Below are 19,867 nucleotides of genomic sequence, written 5' to 3' on the forward strand. Positions count from 1 at the left end.
TAGCCTCCTATCTATGGTGGTGAAATGGACAGCACTCTCCCAGTAGCCTCCTATCTATGGTGGTGAAACGGACAGCCCTCTCCAGGTATCCCATCTATCTATAGTGGTGAAACGGACAGCCCTCTCCCAGTAGTCTACTATCTATGGTGGTGAAACGGACAGCCCTCTCCCAGTAGCCTCCTATCTATGGTGGTGAAACGGACAGCCCTCTCCCAGTAGCCTCCTATCTATGGTGGTGAAACGGACAGCACTCTCCAGGTATCCCATCTATCTATGGTGGTGAAACGGACAGCCCTCTCCTATCTATGGTGGTGAAACGGACAGCCCTCTCCCAGTAGTCTACTATCTATGGTGGTGAAACGGACAGCCCTCTCCCAGTAGCCTCCTATCTATGGTGGTGAAACGGACAGCCCTCTCCCAGTAGCCTACTATCTATGGTGGTGAAACGGACAGCCCTCTCCCAGTAGCCTCCTATCTATGGTGGTGAAACGGACAGCACTCTCCCAGTAGCCTCCTATCTATGGTGGTGAAATGGACAGCCCTCTCCTATCTATGGTGGTGAAACGGACAGCCCTCTCCCAGTAGTCTACTATCTATGGTGGTGAAACGGACAGCCCTCTCCCAGTAGTCTACTATCTATGGTGGTGAAACGGACAGCCCTCTCCCAGTAGTCTACTATCTATGGTGGTGAAACGGACAGCCCTCTCCCAGTAGCCTCCTATCTATGGTGGTGAAACGGACAGCCCTCTCCCAGTAGCCTCCTATCTATGGTGGTGAAACGGACAGCCCTCTCCCAGTAGCCTCCTATCTATGGTGGTGAAACGGACAGCCCTCTCCCAGTAGTCTACTATCTATGGTGGTGAAACGGACAGCCCTCTCCCAGTAGCCTCCTATCTATGGTGGTGAAACGGACAGCCCTCTCCCAGTAGCCTACTATCTATGGTGGTGAAACGGACAGCACTCTCCAGGTATCCCATCTATCTATGGTGGTGAAATGGACAGCCCTCTCCAAGTAGCCTACTATCTATGGTGGTGAAACGGACAGCACTCTCCAGGTATCCCATCTATCTATGGTGGTGAAACGGACAGCCCTCTCCAAGTAGCCTACTATCTATGGTGGTGAAACGGACAGCACTCTCCAGGTATCCCATCTATCTATGGTGGTGAAACGGACAGCCCTCTCCCAGTAGCCTCCTATCTATGGTGGTGAAACGGACAGCCCTCTCCCAGTAGCCTACTATCTATGGTGGTGAAGCGGACAGCCCTCTCCAAGTAGCCTCCTATCTATGGTGGTGAAATGGACAGCCCTCTCCTATCTATGGTGGTGAAACGGACAGCCCTCTCCAGGTATCCCATCTATCTATGGTGGTGAAACGGACAGCCCTCTCCCAGTAGCCTCCTATCTATGGTGGTGAAACGGACAGCCCTCTCCCAGTAGCCTACTATCTATGGTGGTGAAGCGGACAGCCCTCTCCTATCTATGGTGGTGAAACGGACAGCCCTCTCCCAGTAGTCTACTATCTATGGTGGTGAAACGGACAGCCCTCTCCCAGTAGCCTCCTATCTATGGTGGTGAAATGGACAGCCCTCTCCCAGTAGCCTCCTATCTATGGTGGTGAAATGGACAGCCCTCTCCTATCTATGGTGGTGAAACGGACAGCCCTCTCCCAGTAGTCTACTATCTATGGTGGTGAAACGGACAGCCCTCTCCCAGTAGCCTCCTATCTATGGTGGTGAAATGGACAGCCCTCTCCCAGTAGCCTACTATCTATGGTGGTGAAACGGACAGCCCTCTCCCAGTAGCCTCCTATCTATGGTGGTGAAACGGACAGCCCTCTCCCAGTAGCCTCCTATCTATGGTGGTGAAACGGACAGCCCTCTCCCAGTAGCCTCCTATCTATGGTGGTGAAACGGACAGCCCTCTCCCAGTATTCTACTATCTATGGTGGTGAAACGGACAGCCCTCTCCCAGTAGCCTACTATCTATGGTGGTGAAGCGGACAGCCCTCTCCAAGTAGCCTCCTATCTATGGTGGTGAAATGGACAGCCCTCTCCTATCTATGGTGGTGAAACGGACAGCCCTCTCCCAGTAGTCTACTATCTATGGTGGTGAAACGGACAGCCCTCTCCCAGTAGCCTCCTATCTATGGTGGTGAAACGGACAGCCCTCTCCCAGTAGCCTCCTATCTATGGTGGTGAAACGGACAGCCCTCTCCCAGTAGCCTCCTATCTATGGTGGTGAAACGGACAGCCCTCTCCCAGTAGTCTACTATCTATGGTGGTGAAACGGACAGCCCTCTCCCAGTAGCCTACTATCTATGGTGGTGAAGCGGACAGCCCTCTCCAAGTAGCCTCCTATCTATGGTGGTGAAATGGACAGCCCTCTCCTATCTATGGTGGTGAAACGGACAGCCCTCTCCCAGTAGTCTACTATCTATGGTGGTGAAACGGACAGCCCTCTCCCAGTAGCCTCCTATCTATGGTGGTGAAATGGACAGCCCTCTCCCAGTAGCCTACTATCTATGGTGGTGAAACGGACAGCCCTCTCCCAGTAGCCTCCTATCTATGGTGGTGAAACGGACAGCCCTCTCCCAGTAGCCTCCTATCTATGGTGGTGAAACGGACAGCCCTCTCCCAGTAGCCTCCTATCTATGGTGGTGAAACGGACAGCCCTCTCCCAGTAGTCTACTATCTATGGTGGTGAAACGGACAGCCCTCTCCCAGTAGCCTCCTATCTATGGTGGTGAAACGGACAGCCCTCTCCCAGTAGCCTCCTATCTATGGTGGTGAAACGGACAGCCCTCTCCCAGTAGCCTCCTATCTATGGTGGTGAAATGGACAGCCCTCTCCCAGTAGCCTACTATCTATGGTGGTGAAACGGACAGCCCTCTCCAAGTAGCCTCCTATCTATGGTGGTGAAATGGACAGCCCTCTCCTATCTATGGTGGTGAAACGGACAGCCCTCTCCCAGTAGTCTACTATCTATGGTGGTGAAACGGACAGCCCTCTCCCAGTAGTCTACTATCTATGGTGGTGAAACGGACAGCCCTCTCCCAGTAGTCTACTATCTATGGTGGTGAAACGGACAGCCCTCTCCCAGTAGCCTCCTATCTATGGTGGTGAAACGGACAGCCCTCTCCCAGTAGCCTCCTATCTATGGTGGTGAAACGGACAGCCCTCTCCCAGTAGTCTACTATCTATGGTGGTGAAACGGACAGCCCTCTCCCAGTAGCCTCCTATCTATGGTGGTGAAACGGACAGCCCTCTCCCAGTAGCCTCCTATCTATGGTGGTGAAACGGACAGCACTCTCCAGGTATCCCATCTATCTATGGTGGTGAAACGGACAGCCCTCTCCCAGTAGCCTCCTATCTATGGTGGTGAAACGGACAGCCCTCTCCCAGTAGCCTCCTATCTATGGTGGTGAAACGGACAGCACTCTCCAGGTATCCCATCTATCTATGGTGGTGAAACGGACAGCCCTCTCCCAGTAGCCTCCTATCTATGGTGGTGAAACGGACAGCCCTCTCCCAGTAGCCTCCTATCTATGGTGGTGAAACGGACAGCACTCTCCAGGTATCCCATCTATCTATGGTGGTGAAATGGACAGCACTCTCCCAGTAGCCTCCTATCTATGGTGGTGAAATGGACAGCCCTCTCCCAGTAGCCTCCTATCTATGGTGGTGAAACGGACAGCCCTCTCCAGGTATCCCATCTATCTATGGTGGTGAAATGGACAGCACTCTCCCAGTAGCCTCCTATCTATAGTGGTGAAATGGACAGCCCTCTCCCAGTAGCCTCCTATCTATGGTGGTGAAACGGACAGCACTCTCCAGGTATCCCATCTATCTATGGTGGTGAAACGGACAGCACTCTCCCAGTAGTCTACTATCTATGGTGGTGAAACGGACAGCCCTCTCCCAGTAGCCTCCTATCTATGGTGGTGAAACGGACAGCCCTCTCCCAGTAGCCTCCTATCTATGGTGGTGAAACGGACAGCACTCTCCCAGTAGCCTCCTATCTATGGTGGTGAAGCGGACAGCCCTCTCCCAGTAGCCTCCTATCTATGGTGGTGAAGCGGACAGCCCTCTCCAAGGTGCTGATTAATTCAAAGCATTTTAGACGTCACTGCAGAATGCCCACAAACCTGAGTATAGCTGCGGCGGTCTTACACAAGTCAGAACTTCTTATAGCCTAATTTTCTTGACATCAATGAACAGGCAACATTTTTAGACGACACTGCAGAACACCCGCCGAATGCATGTGCACACATACTCAGCCGTGGGCCTTACAAGACCCCAATTTCATATAATTTTTAAGACATCAATGTAGCAGTAGAACAAATATCGGAATATAACTTCAAATAAAATAAATCAATGTAGGCTACAGCAGAACACACACATGAGAATGTTTCAGCCTCCTGCCTATGTGATAATATGAAGCACATATTATGATTACAAACTTGTTCTGTGCTGTGAAGGTAAAGGGAAAAAAATCCTACCTTAGTTTTCAAAATCTCCCACAATGACTCTCCCCATGTCAAGTCCATTTAACTCCTGAGAGTCCATTTCTTGCTCCAAGCCATGAGCAGGCCTGTCGCTGTGACGTTTAGCCTCCTAAGGCTGTTCTGAAGACTGTAGCTGGAGTGTCTTTTTTCATGTTGAGTGTTCACTATAACCTGGGTGTCCTCTCTAGCCTTGTCTTCAAGGCTTGCTGCCAGCAAATGTGCCTTGGTTCAGGCCTGTTGAAAAACCTTTTTTTCTGAGGGCTCTTTGTTGTTTTTACATCTGATACAGAGGATGTTCATTTACTGTCCATTCCACCCACTGTTTTGGTAGTTTAATCCCTGCAGTCGTTTCTAGACCGAAGCGCTCTACCTTTTTGCATGTTGTACAGCCCAACTTTGAATTCTGCATGACAAGCCAGGGGTCATACGTTTGCTTGTTCTTCAACTGCAAATCACACCTGCTCCGAGCACCTGCTCCGAGCACTTCGTTGGTGGATGCACTGCAGGGGTGCGTGCTCAGTCCCCTCCAGTACTCCCTGTTCACCCATGACTGCATGGCCAGGCACGACTCCAACACCATCATTAAGTTTGCCGACGACACAACAGTGGTAGGCCTGATCACCGACAACGATGAGACAGCCTATAGGGAGGAGGTCAGAGACCTGGCCGTGTGGTGCCAGGATAACAACCTCTCCCTCAACGTCACCAAGACAAAGGAGATGATTGTGGACTACAGGAAAAAGAAGAGGACTGAGCACGCCCCCATTCTCATCGACGGAGCTGTAGTGGAACAGGTTGAGAGCTTCAAGTTCCTTGGTGTCCACATCACCAACAAACTATCATGGTCCAAACACACCAAGACAGTCGTGAAGAAGGAACGACAAAGCCTATTCCCCCTCAGGAGACTGAAAAGATGTGGCATGGGTCCTCAGACCCTCAAAAAGTTATACAGCTGCACCATCGAGAGCATCCTGACTGGTTGCATCACCGCCTGGTATGGCAACTGCTCGGCCTCCGACCGCAAGGCACTACAGAGGGTAGTGCGTACGGCCCAGTACATCACTGGGGCCAAGCTTCCTGCCATCCAGGACCTCTATACCAGGCGGTGTCAGAGGAAGGCCCTCAAAATTGTCAAAGACTCCAGCCACCCTAGTCATAGACTGTTCTCTCTGCTACCGCACGGCAAGCGGTACCGGAGCGCCAAGTCTAGGTTCAAAAGGCTTCTCAACAGCTTCTACCCCCAAGCCATAAGACTCCTGAATAGCTAATCATGGCTACCCAGACTATTTGCACTGACCCCCCACCCCCTCTTTTTACACTGCTGCTACTCTGTTAATTATTTATGCATAGTCACTTTAACTCTACCCACATGTACATATTATCTCAACTAGCCGGTGCCCCCGCACATTGACTCTGCACCGGTACCCCCCTGTATATATAGCCTCCCTACTGTTATTTTATTTTACTTCTGCTCTTTTTTTCTCAACACTTTTTTGTTGTTGTTGTTTTATTTCACTTTTTAATTAAAAAATAAATGTATTGTTGGTTAAGGGCTTGTAAGTAAGCATTTCACAGTAATGTCTACACTTGTTGTATTCGGCGCATGTGGCAAATAAAATGTGATTTGATTTGATACTTACAACACCGGCCCTCCACCGGATCCATTCAACCATCAGCCTCTCTCTGACTGCATCCCAAATGGCACCCTATTCCCTTTATAGTGCACTACTTTAGACCAGAGCCCAGTAGTGCAGCTACTATTACTAATAAAAGAAGCTACATGAGGTGTTCCTTTAATAACCTAACTATAGGAGGAAACAAGCTACATGAGGTGTTCCTTTAATAACCTAACTACAGGAGGAAACAAGCTACATGAGGTGTTCCTTTAATAACCTAGCTATAGGAGGAAACAAGCTACATGAGGTGTTCCTTTAATAACCTAACTACAGGAGGAAACAAGCTACATGAGGTGTTCCTTTAATAACCTAGCTATAGGAGGAAACAAGCTACATGAGGTGTTCCTTTAATAACCTAGCTATAGGAGGAAACAAGCTACATGAGGTGTTCCTTTAATAACCTAACTACAGGAGGAAACAAGCTACATGAGGTGTTCCTTTAATAACCTAACTACAGGAGGAAACAAGCTACATGAGGTGTTCCTTTAATAACCTAACTACAGGAGGAAACAAGCTACATGAGGTGTTCCTTTAATAACCTAACTACAGGAGGAAACAAGCTACATGAGGTGTTCCTTTAATAACCTAACTACAGGAGGAAACAAGCTACATGAGGTGTTCCTTTAATAACCTAACTACAGGAGGAAACAAGCTACATGAGGTGTTCCTTTAATAACCTAACTACAGGAGGAAACAAGCTACATGAGGTGTTCCTTTAATAACCTAGCTACAGGAGGAAACAAGCTACATGAGGTGTTCCTTTAATAACCTAACTACAGGAGGAAACAAGCTACATGAGGTGTTCCTTTAATAACCTAGCTATAGGAGGAAACAAGCTACATGAGGTGTTCCTTTAATAACCTAACTACAGGAGGAAACAAGCTACATGAGGTGTTCCTTTAATAACCTAGCTATAGGAGGAAACAAGCTACATGAGGTGTTCCTTTAATAACCTAACTATAGGAGGAAACAAGCTACATGAGGTGTTCCTTTAATAACCTAACTACAGGAGGAAACAAGCTACATGAGGTGTTCCTTTAATAACCTAACTACAGGAGGAAACAAGCTACATGAGGTGTTCCTTTAATAACCTAACTACAGGAGGAAACAAGCTACATGAGGTGTTCCTTTAATAACCTAACTACAGGAGGAAACAAGCTACATGAGGTGTTCCTTTAATAACCTAACTACAGGAGGAAACAAGCTACATGAGGTGTTCCTTTAATAACCTAACTACAGGAGGAAACAAGCTACATGAGGTGTTCCTTTAATAACCTAACTACAGGAGGAAACAAGCTACATGAGGTGTTCCTTTAATAACCTAACTACAGGAGGAAACAAGCTACATGAGGTGTTCCTGTAATAACCTAGCTATAGGAGGAAACAAGCTACATGAGGTGTTCCTTTAATAACCTAACTACAGGAGGAAACAAGCTACATGAGGTGTTCCTTTAATAACCTAGCTATAGGAGGAAACAAGCTACATGAGGTGTTCCTTTAATAACCTAACTACAGGAGGAAACAAGCTACATGAGGTGTTCCTTTAATAACCTAGCTACAGGAGGAAACAAGCTACATGAGGTGTTCCTTTAATAACCTAACTACAGGAGGAAACAAGCTACATGAGGTGATCCTTTAATAACCTAGCTATAGGAGGAAACAAGCTACATGAGGTGTTCCTTTAATAACCTAACTATAGGAGGAAACAAGCTACATGAGGTGTTCCTTTAATAACCTAACTACAGGAGGAAACAAGCTACATGAGGTGTTCCTTTAATAACCTAGCTATAGGAGGAAACAAGCTACATGAGGTGTTCCTTTAATAACCTAACTACAGGAGGAAACAAGCTACATGAGGTGTTCCTTTAATAACCTAACTACAGGAGGAAACAAGCTACATGAGGTGTTCCTTTAATAACCTAACTACAGGAGGAAACAAGCTACATGAGGTGTTCCTTTAATAACCTAACTACAGGAGGAAACAAGCTACATGAGGTGTTCCTTTAATAACCTAACTACAGGAGGAAACAAGCTACATGAGGTGTTCCTTTAATAACCTAACTATAGGAGGAAACAAGCTACATGAGGTGTTCCTTTAATAACCTAACTACAGGAGGAAACAAGCTACATGAGGTGTTCCTTTAATAACCAAGGACTTTTCTATTCATATTGTTTTAATTAAGAACTAAAGCTAAGCCTCACAGCCATGGTGTGTAGCCTAATGAACTGTCTGTCTGGTTCTCACTCAGCTTGCTGTTTTCTGTGGAGTCTGCTTCTCCGAGTCGGGGTGTGAAAGTAAGGGACTTGTTTTTAGTTCTCTGTTTTACTTTTCCTGATATTTTTCTGTGGATCCACTCACACTGCAGGGACTGGATATGATGTTCTTCTTTTGACCAAAGTAGTACTATATAAAGCACTGAGTGTACAAAACATTAGGAACACCTTCCTAATATTGAGTTGCAACCCCTTTTGCCCTCAGAACAGCCTCAATTCGTTGGCGCATGTACTCTACAAGTTGTCGAAAGCGTTCAACAGGGATGCTGGCCCATGTTGACTCCAATGCGTCCCACAGTTTTGTCAAGTTGGCTGGATGTCCTTTGGGTGGTGGACCATTTCTTGATACACATAGGAAACTGTTGAGCATGAAAAACCCAGCAGCGTTGCAGTTCTTGACACAAACCTGTGCACCTGGCTCCTAGTACCATACCCCGTTCAAAGGCACTTAAATATTTTGTCTTGGCCGTTCACCCTCTGAATGGCACACATACACAATCCATGTCTCAATTGTCTCAAGGCTTAAAAACCCTTATTTCATCTACACCAATTTAAAGTGGATTTCACTGTTCTACCAGCTGTGGAGATCAGGTTCTCTTCATTACCTCTTTCTGTGACTGTTCTACCTGCTGTGGAGATCAGGTTCTCTTCATTACCTCTCTCTGTGACTGTTCTACCAGCTGTGGAGATCAGGTTCTCTTCATTACCTCTCTCTGTGACTGTTCTACCTGCTGTGGAGATCAGGTTCTCTTCATTACCTCTCTCTGTGACTGTTCTACCAGCTGTGGAGATCAGGTTATCTTCATTACCTCTCTCTGTGACTGTTCTACCTGCTGTGGAGATCAGGTTCTCTTCATTACCTCTCTCTGTGACTGTTCTACCAGCTGTGGAGATCAGGTTCTCTTCATTACCTCTCTCTGTGACTGTTCTACCTGCTGTGGAGATCAGGTTCTCTTCATTACCTCTCTCTGTGACTGTTCTACCAGCTGTGGAGATCAGGTTCTCTTCATTACCTCTCTCTGTGACTGTTCTACCAGCTGTGGAGATCAGGTTCTCTTCATTACCTCTCTCTGTGACTGTTCTACCAGCTGTGGAGATCAGGTTATCTTCATTACCTCTCTCTGTGACTGTTCTACCAGCTGTGGAGATCAGGTTCTCTTCATTACCTCTCTCTGTGACTGTTCTACCAGCTGTGGAGATCAGGCTCTCTTCATTACCTCTCTCTGTGACTGTTCTACCAGCTGTGGAGATCAGGTTCTCTTCATTACCTCTCTCTGTGACTGTTCTACCAGCTGTGGAGATCAGGTTCTCTTCATTACCTCTCTCTGTGACTGTTCTACCAGCTGTGGAGATCAGGTTCTCTTCATTACCTCTCTCTGTGACTGTTCTACCAGCTGTGGAGATCAGGTTCTCTTCATTACCTCTCTCTGTGACTGTTCTACCAGCTGTGGAGATCAGGTTCTCTTCATTACCTCTCTATGTGACTGTTCTACCAGCTGTGGAGATCAGGTTCTCTTCATTACCTCTCTCTGTGACTGTTCTACCTGCTGTGGAGATCAGGTTCTCTTCATTACCTCTCTCTGTGACTGTTCTACCAGCTGTGGAGATCAGGTTCTCTTCATTACCTCTCTCTGTGACTGTTCTACCAGCTGTGGAGATCAGGTTCTCTTCATTACCTCTCTCTGTGACTGTTCTACCAGCTGTGGAGATCAGGTTCTCTTCATTACCTCTCTCTGTGACTGTTCTACCAGCTGTGGAGATCAGGTTCTCTTCATTACCTCTCTCTGTGACTGTTCTACCAGCTGTGGAGATCAGGTTCTCTTCATTACCTCTCTCTGTGACTGTTCTACCAGCTGTGGAGATCAGGTTCTCTTCACTACCTCTCTCTGTGACTGTTCTACCAGCTGTGGAGATCAGGTTCTATTCATTACCTCTCTCTGTGACTGTTCTACCTGCTGTGGAGATCAGGTTATCTTCAATACCTCTCTCTGTGACTGTTCTACCTGCTGTGGAGATCAGGTTCTCTTCATTACCTCTCTCTGTGACTGTTCTACCAGCTGTGGAGATCAGGTTCTCTTCATTACCTCTCTCTGTGACTGTTCTACCTGCTGTGGAGATCATGTTCTCTTCATTACCTCTCTCTGTGACTGTTCTACCTGCTGTGGAGATCAGGTTCTCTTCATTACCTCTCTCTGTGACTGTTTTACCTACCATTAACAAAGGAGATGGCTGATAATCATCACCTTGCTGCTAGCTGATCTGGAGGCAGATAGGCTCTGTTGGGAGGTATCAGCCCAACGTTCCTCCTGTTTCTCCTCCCACTCTCTTTCTGGGAGGTGTGTGTGTGTCAGTGAGACTGGGTGCATGCTGTCTGCAACATAATGGCAGTTTTTACATCTCAGTAAGGAGCTGTTGTACTAATCAATTAATTAAAGTTATTGTAATTGGTGTTATTGTAGCCTCCCAGTATGGGATGTGAAAAATACACTTCTTCTTCAAATGTGAAAATACCACATTTTGTATCAAGTGGTCTGGGGGCTGTATGGCACAGGAGGGTTGCTGGTTCAAGCTGCGGTGTGGTCCCCCCTGCATCACTTCTGGGTGTGGTGTTCTGGTCAGGATGGTGTCATGGCTCAGAGAGACCTGAACAGCTTGTCTGGAGACTGAGGCTGAAGCCAAGGCAAACACACACCACCCTGGAATGACCTAGTATCACAGGATTTCACAAGAATCCTGAACCTGCAATTAACAAATCTGTGTGTGTATGTGTTTGCGTTCGTGTGTGTGTGTGTTAGTCTGTGAGCATGCCTGGGTGTGTGTGTGTGTGTGTGTGTGTTAGTCTGTGAGCATGCCTGGGTGTGTGTGTGTGTGTGTTAGTCTGTGAGCATGCCTGGGTGTGTGTGTGTGTGTGTGTGTGTTAGTCTGTGAGCATGCCTGGGTGTGTGTGTGTGTGTGTGTTAGTCTGTGAGCATGCCTGGGTGTGTGTGTGTGTTAGTCTGTGAGCATGCCTGGGTGTGTGTGTGTGTGTGTGTGTTTTAGTCTGTGAGCATGCCTGGGTGTGTGTGTGTGTGTGTGTGTGTGTATGTGTTTGCGTTTGTGTGTGTGTGTGTTAGTCTGTGAGCATGCCTGGGTGTGTGTGTGTGTGTTAGTCTGTGAGCATGCCTGGGTGTGTGTGTGTGTGTGTGTGTGTGTGTTAGTCTGTGAGCATGCCTGGGTGTGTGTGTGTGTGTGTGTGTGTGTGTGTGTTAGTCTGTGAGCATGCCTGTGTGTGTGTGTGTGTGTGTGTTAGTCTGTGAGCATGCCTGGGTGTGTGTGTGTGTGTGTGTGTGTGTGTTAGTCTGTGAGCATGCCTGGGTGTGTGTGTGTGTGTGTGTGTGTGTTAGTCTGTGAGCATGCCTGGGTGTGTGTGTGTGTGTGTGTGTGTGTGTTAGTCTGTGAGCATGCCTGGGTGTGTGTGTGTGTGTGTGTGTGTGTTAGTCTGTGAGCATGCCTGGGTGTGTGTGTGTGTGTGTGTGTGTGTGTTAGTCTGTGAGCATGCCTGGGTGTGTGTGTGTGTGTGTGTTAGTCTGTGAGCATGCCTGGGTGTGTGTGTGTGTGTGTGTGTTTTACTACAGAGGTTTCTCATTTCCAGATGTCCTGTATCTGCCTCTAACATACAGCTGATATCAGGCCTCCTAGCAGGCCTCCGTCCCAGATGGCTCCCTAGTCCCTATTCTGTGCACTACTTTTTGGCTCTGGTCACACAGAACTGGTCCGGCTCTTAGCACATGTTTCCCATTCACACCCCAACAAGTCCCTGTAGAGGAGGGTAGAGAAGAGGGGGAGGAGGAAAGGGGGAGTAGGAGAGTAGAGGAGGAGAAGGAGATGAGAGGAGGAGAAGGAGAGGGAGAGGGGGAGGAGAGGAGGAGGAGAGGGGGAGGAGGAGGAGAGGGGGAGGAGGAGGAGAGGAGAGAAGAGGGGAGAGGAGATGAAAGGCGGAGGAGAGGGGGGAGAGGGGGAGAGGAGAGGGAGAGAAGAGGAGGAGAGGAGAGAAGAGGAGGAGGAGAAGAGAGGGGGAGGTGGAGAGGGGGAGTAGGAGAGAAGAAAAGATGGGGAGGAGGAGATCATTAGTTGTAATTTGTGTTTTATTAGCTTGATGCCATGTGATCTGCCATCAGTGGTGATCATTAGGGATACTTATTCCCAACAGCCTTGTGTGTGTGTGTGTGCATTTGTAGGCAGCAGCTACTCTTCCTGGGGTTTATTATGGATCTCCATTAGTTCCTGCCAAGGCAGCAGCTACTCTTCCTGGGGTTTATTATGGATCCCCATTAGTTCCTGCCAAGGCAGCAGCTACTCTTCCTGGGGTTTATTATGGATCCCCATTAGTTCCTGCCAAGGCAGCAGCTACTCTTCCTGGGGTTTATTATGGATCCCCATTAGTTCCTGCCAAGGCAGCAGCTACTCTTCCTGGGGTTTATTATGGATCCCCATTAGTTCCTGCCAAGGCAGCAGCTACTCTTCCTGGGGTTTATTATGGATCCCCATTAGATATAGTGGCTGGTGATAGTCTATAGTGATGTAGAGGCTGGTGATAGTCTATAGTGATATAGAGGCTGGTGATAGTCTATAGTGATATAGAGGCTGGTGATAGTCTATAGTGATGTAGGGCTGGTGATAGTCTATAGTGATATAGGGGCTGGTGATAGTCTATAGTGATATAGGGCTGGTGATAGTCTATAGTGATATAGTGGCTGGTGATAGTCTATAGTGATATAGAGGATGGTGATAGTCTATAGTGATGTAGAGGCTGGTGATAGTCTATAGTGATATAGGGGCTGGTGATAGTCTATAGTGATATAGGGGCTGGTGATAGTCTATAGTGATATAGAGGCTGGTGATAGTCTATAATGATATAGAGGCTGGTGATAGTCTATAGTGATATAGGGGCTGGTGATAGTCTATAGTGATATAGAGGCTGGTGATAGTCTATAGTGATATAGAGGCTGGTGATAGTCTATAGTGATATAGGGGCTGGTGATAGTCTATAGTGATGTAGTGGCTGGTGATAGTCTATAGTGATATAGGGCTGGTGATAGTCTATAGTGATGTAGTGGCTGGTGATAGTATATAGTGATATAGGGGCTGGTGATAGTTTATTTGTATTTGTATATACAGCTCAGACACCTTATTCTACATATGTTAATGTGGGCTATTTTTAGCACTTTTCTGCGATGCTTGATTGTTTTCATTGCTTTACTGGGAAGCTTTGCAGAAGTAGACATGCTCATGTTCTTTATGTTAGCGCAGGGTGAGCTGCACACAGTGGACTTCCTACTAGGGCACATCGCCTCAGTGCTGACAATATAAATCTGGTTTATAGTCACATGATGACTGCATACAGTAGCTGTAGGATCAGAAGAGGCATTCAGGGCAGTTAGAGGGATATTACCTTGTGTCTACCAACGCCCCTGGTATAATGTACATTTGCTGAAGCATTATAACAACTGCGTCACAATGGTAGGGATTAGCTGAGCTGGGCTTGGGTCATTGATAAGTAATTGTCTCAACGCAGCCTTATAATGCTGTGAAAAGATCCAGGAACCCAAATTATTCGGGTGGATCCCATCCTCCTTATAAAACGTGTTTTGTTTCCAAAAGGTATCAAAATTGTCAACAAATGTTACACCCATTGAGCTGCAATAATCACGTAGCCAGTTGTGAAGAGAAAGAATCCTGCTAAAGTGTTCAATGCCATGATTCAGAGAGGGCACAGGGCCAGATATGATGCCATGATTCAGAGAGGGCACAGGGCCAGATATGATGCCATGATTCAGAGAGGGCACAGGGCCAGATATGATGCCATGATTCAGAGAGGGCACAGGGCCAGATATGATGCCATGATTCAGAGAGGGCACAGGGCCAGATATGATGGGTCTTTTCTTAGTGTCTATCAGAGAATCAATCAGCTCTTTAAAATCCACTTCAGCTGTGTCAGGTTTGTGTGTGTGTGTGTGTGTGTCAGGTGTGTGTGTGATGAGTGGAAGTGACACCTCAGGTCCTCTGTTTACCGCCTGTCTGTAAGAGTTGGGGTCTGTGTGTGTGTGTGTGTGTGTGTGTGTGTGTGTGTGTGTGTGTGTGTGTGTGTGTGTGTGTGTGTGTGTGTGTGTGTGTGTGTGTGTGTGTGTGTGTGTGTGTGTGTGTGTGTGTGTGTGTGTGTGTGTGTGTGTGTGTGTGTGTGTGTGTGTGTGTATCTGTGTGTGTGTCTGTGTGTGTGTGTGTGTGTGTGTGTGTGTGTCAGTGTGTGTCAGTCCGTAGTGTTAGTGGGTGAAACTACATGTTCTCATGGAAGAGAGGGATGGAAGAAATATATACAGTGCATTTGGAAAGTATTCAGACCCCTTGACTTTTTCCACATTTTTTACGTTACAGCCTTATTCTAAAATGTATTAAATTGTTTTTTCCCCTCATCAATCTACACACAATACCCCATAATGACAAAGAAAAAACAGGTTTCTAGAAATTTTAGCTAATTTATAAAATAAAATAAAACTGAATTATCACCTTTACATAAGTATTCAGACCTTTTACTCAGTACTTTGTTGAAGCACCTTTGGCAGCGATTATAGCCTCTAGTCTTCTTCAGCAGTGGCGGCTCCTGAAAAAATTCTCAGGAGGGGCAATTTTTCTGATGATTTAGGTGACCTACACACATTTAAAAAAAGATATGTCCAGCAACAACATGAAGACAGGGGCAGCATATAAGTCAATACCAGAAGCATTTATTGACTGATCTCAAAAGTGTTGGCTTACCAGGGTTGGTGGAGCCCTCAGTTTCATCTTTGCCTCGCAAAGCTAACTCAAACACTCCGCAAAACTTCACACACTGGATTAGCCGGCTGAGGATGTGGCGGTTCTTGCTAATGTCGTAGTAAATATATTTGTTATAGTGAATATGGAATATGATATGTTGAGTAAAATGTTGTGCTAAGATCTATTTAGGTCAGGAGCTAGTTATAAGTTCTGTTCCTATCCAATAACAATGGACAAAAGGGTCCTATCTTGTCAGCCTTGTCAGCAGGTGGCCAAGGACAACACCCACGCCATAGGCCTCTCAGTTCTTCCAACTCACGAGTTCTTGCTCTGAGGACACACACACACACAAACACACACACACACACATCATCACTGTTAAACACACACACACACACACACACACATCATCACTGTTAAACACACACACACACACACACAAAAAAATCCCCTCTCTTAGGCTGAACATTTGAAGACAGAGAACCCGACTCAGAGCCAATGCAACAGTGACAGTAGCCTGCAGGGGACCTCGCCCAACTCATCAGGACCAATCAGAAGATCAGAACTACTAGATTGAACCTACTTCATTTATTGCATAAAATGTCTGCACACAATGTTTCGGGGCTCTCTTCAGATAATAATAATAATAATAATAATAATAATATGCCATTTAGCAGACGCTTTTATCCAAAGCGACTTACAGTCATGCGTGCATACATTTTTGTGTATGGGTGGTCCCGGGGATCGAACCCACTACCTTGGCGTTACAAGCACCATGCTCTACCAGCTGAGCTACAGAAAGTGGATACTCATGGATGCGCATTGCAATTGTAAAATGTCAACACAATTGGAGACACCACGTCATTTTTGGAGACATGTTATTGACAGTAAACTATTGTAGATGCGACTGCTAACTAAATAAAACATTTTAGCTGGCTAGCTAATCATCTTAGCTAAATGTGGGGCAAACAATTCAGTTATTTACCGTTAATTTGAGGGATTGGGGTGAAAGAAATCGAGTTACATAGTGATACTTTACGATATACTGTATTGACAATATCGCAATATTTTAGCGCTAGTTGGCTGTACCTGCACCAAAACACCATTATTGTTCCTTCATAGCTTGTTCTCAATCTTTTCACATTGGGAGCAAATTTGTTTTCAGCACTTTTATTTCCATGACTGATCAAAACTCGTTCTCATGGCTTTCTGATCCCTCTGCAACAGACATATGGTGCGCAATAAAATCACAGTATCAAATCGCAATACGTATAGAATCATGAGACTCGCAATGCTGATGCATATATCTTATCGTGAGGTTCCTGGCAATTCCCAGCCCAAGTTCATTTGCCACAACAAATCTCTTCGCTAGCAAACGTGATGTCTTCTCCAAAACGGCAATGTGTCTCCAGCAATGTTTACTTTTTTGACGTTCTATGGCATCTCCACTTTCCAAGCATATATGACCACATGTAATATTTTGGTAAGTGATGCAAATAGTGAACTATGTAGGGCCAGGATGTAAAATATATGTAGCTGCAGCAATTTCTCTTATCTGATATGGTAAGTAATGGGGCTTAATTTATAGCTCCCTAAGAGTTTGACGAACGGGTCCGTGAACGCGATTCCAGATATATTTACCTCTGAATAAACTGCCTTTATTACACCATATCCACATCCAGTAAACTTGTGATTATCAACACTAACCTCATCGTTGTGGCGGCGGACAGCTAGCCTGTATCCCTCGTCATCCAGTTGAGTGAGTGGCAATGTCTTTTTTCGTTCGTACCAATTTTTGGAAAATCCTCGGGTGTAGGACTTTCCGCCTTTAGTAGAAACCTGTTGAATTATTAAATTTGGTCTGGGAGGTCCTAATTGTTTCGTTGCCAATTTATCTTCATTTGTTCGCCGACAAAAAGGAACTTCTTTCAAACAATCCACTCTTTTCTCAGTTACGTTCATGGTTACGTAACGTATGACGAAAGCGCGTAAGTGCAAGCCCACAGACACCCATTGAGATTGTATTGAAGGCTCTGAAATTTGAAAAAAATAGATTTTACATGGGAGTCTATGACAGACTTCTGGGCGATTTTCAACCTGACTGAAATCGCCCCAAAAGGGGGGGGAGCCATTTGAAGCACGACTTTAGCCTGATTCGACATTTAGTGGCAGTGTGGCACTGTGGCAGATCAGACGTATAGATTACAACACTGATAACTACTGTTGCCGTGATATAATTGATTAGAAAAAAAATCCCTTCCTTTTCCCGTTTGGCAGTGCGTCGCCCATATCGCCCTATTGAACAGGCCGCCCCTGTTCTTCGGTATGATGCTACAAGCTTGGCACATCTGTATTTGGGGAGTTTCTCCCATTCTTCTCTGCAGATCCTCTCAAGCTCTGTCAGGTTGGATGGGGAGCGTCGCTGCACAGCTATTTTCAGGTCTCTCCAGAAATATTCGATCGGCTTCAAGTCTGGGCTCTGGCTGGGCCACTCAAGGACATTCAAAGACTTGTCCTGAAGCCACTCCTGCGTTGTCTTGGCTGTGTGCTTAGGGTCGTTGTCCTGTTGGAAGGTGAACCTTTGCACCAGTCTGAGGTCCTGAGCGCTCTTGGGCAGGTTTTCAACAAGGATCTCTCTGTACTTTGCTCCGTTCATCTTTCCCTCGATCCTGACTAGTCTCCCAGTCCCTGCCACTGAAAAACATCCCCACAGCATGATGCTGCCATCACCATGCTTCACCGTAGGGATGGTGCCAGGTTTCCACCAAACTTGACGCTTGACATTCAGGCCAAAGAGTTCAATCTTGGTTTCATCAGACCAGAGAATCTTGTTTCTCATGGTCTGAGTCCTTTAGGTGCCTTTTGGCAAACTCCAAGCGGGCTGTCATGTGCCTTTTACTGAGGAGTGGCTTCCGTCTGGCCACTCTACCATAAAGGCCTGATTGGTGGAGTGCAGCAGAGATGGTTGTCCTTCTGGAAGGTTCTCCCATCTCTTAAGAGTTAAATTTCGAGTCTCATAGGAAAGGGTCTGAATACTTATGTAAATAACCTATTTCTGTTTGTTATTGTTTATAAATGTGCAAAAATTTCTAAAAACCAGTTTTAGCTTTGTCATTATGGGGTATTGTGTGTAGATTGATGAGGGGTAAAAATTATTTAATCCATTTTAGAATAATGTTGTAATGTAAGAAAATGTGGAAAAAGGGGAGGGGTCTGAATACTTCCTGTAGCATCTCTAAGGGACTTAAAGATCTCTGAGGCTGAAATTGAAATTGACAGACACATTTGTTTGTGGCATGACCTTACCAGAATCCAATTGTATATTGTTAACCACTAAAACAAGTTTTCAATTCTGCAAAAAAGTTATTGTTTTCATATGATCCTGAAATGAATGGAGGCGACTGAATCAAGTCAAGGATAAAACTCAGGCAAGGATAAAACTCTCATTAATTATTTAAATGTCAAAAGGTGCAAGTTGAATTTGGGACGTTATGTAATTCTTTACAGTGACTATAAATGGAGGAGACTGAGTCAATGATATAACTGTCATTAACTCTCCTATTCATGTCTAAGGTTAAAGTTGAAACTTGTGAATTGGTAAATTACTTGGCTGTGCAGTGTTGAATTTCAAGAGAAACAACAGTGACCTATCAGTTCAATTAAGCAGCCCAACGGAGTAATACTATAGTGTTGGAATTACATCTTCACTCCAGGAAGGACATTTCTCATGGGGATTCCTCCAAGGTGACTGGAAGGCTTAGCCTGTTTTATGAACGAGAGTGGGGTGTGTGTGTGTGTGTGTGTGTGCGTGTGTGTGTGTGTGTGTGCGTGTCCTATGTGTGTGTGAGAGAGAGAGAGAGAGAGTGTGTGTGTGTGTGTGTGTGTGTGTGTGTTTGTGTGCATGTGTGTGTCCCAGTCACGAGCAAGGGAAAAGGAAATCATTGTGGGTCCATTCAGGACTTGATTCATCCTTTGGTTTTTAACAGGAAAAGAGGAAAACGTTTATTTTTCTCCTCTATTTCACCCAGCACATCCTCCTCCTAGCGGGGTTGTAATGACAGAGTCACCGCTTCCCACTTCCACAGCACGCGCACCTGAGTCTGTCCGGTTCACTCACGGAGTTTGACTTCACCTCTCTCTTTCTCTCCGCCGCTCCTGCAGACAACACCTCAAACACGCGACGTTTGTAGTAAAAAATAATAATCGGTTAAACCTTCGCAGGACCGGAGAATTGGAAATGAAGAGAGATTTGACGTGTTTCTGTCGGATTTGGTTTGGGATCGCTGCTTCTTCCGGTAAGTGGAGCAGGACGCTTTGCTTTATTATCAGACGGTTTTGAAAAGCGCAGTCAGAAGTTTACACATCTGGGGGAGGGGGTAGTGTGGTGTGGGGATCTGATAGAATCTTTACCGTCTGTTGTTTTGTAACAGATGTGGACTAGGATAAGAGCAACCGATTCTTTTAGGAATACTATATATTTTCTGTTAGTTTTAATTAGCTAAGTTCAAATAAGTGTTCTCCAACTCAGCCGGCCAACTTGATTCTCATGTTCACTGACATTAAAGTCTGATATGACATACGTTTTTGTTTCTAAAACTGATTGGCCCCGGTGCTTTGTCA

The sequence above is a fragment of the Coregonus lavaretus genome (genome assembly GCF_964263955.1).
Source record: "Coregonus lavaretus genome assembly, contig: HAP1_SCAFFOLD_3984, whole genome shotgun sequence".
Classification (NCBI taxonomy): Eukaryota; Metazoa; Chordata; class Actinopteri; order Salmoniformes; family Salmonidae; genus Coregonus; species Coregonus lavaretus.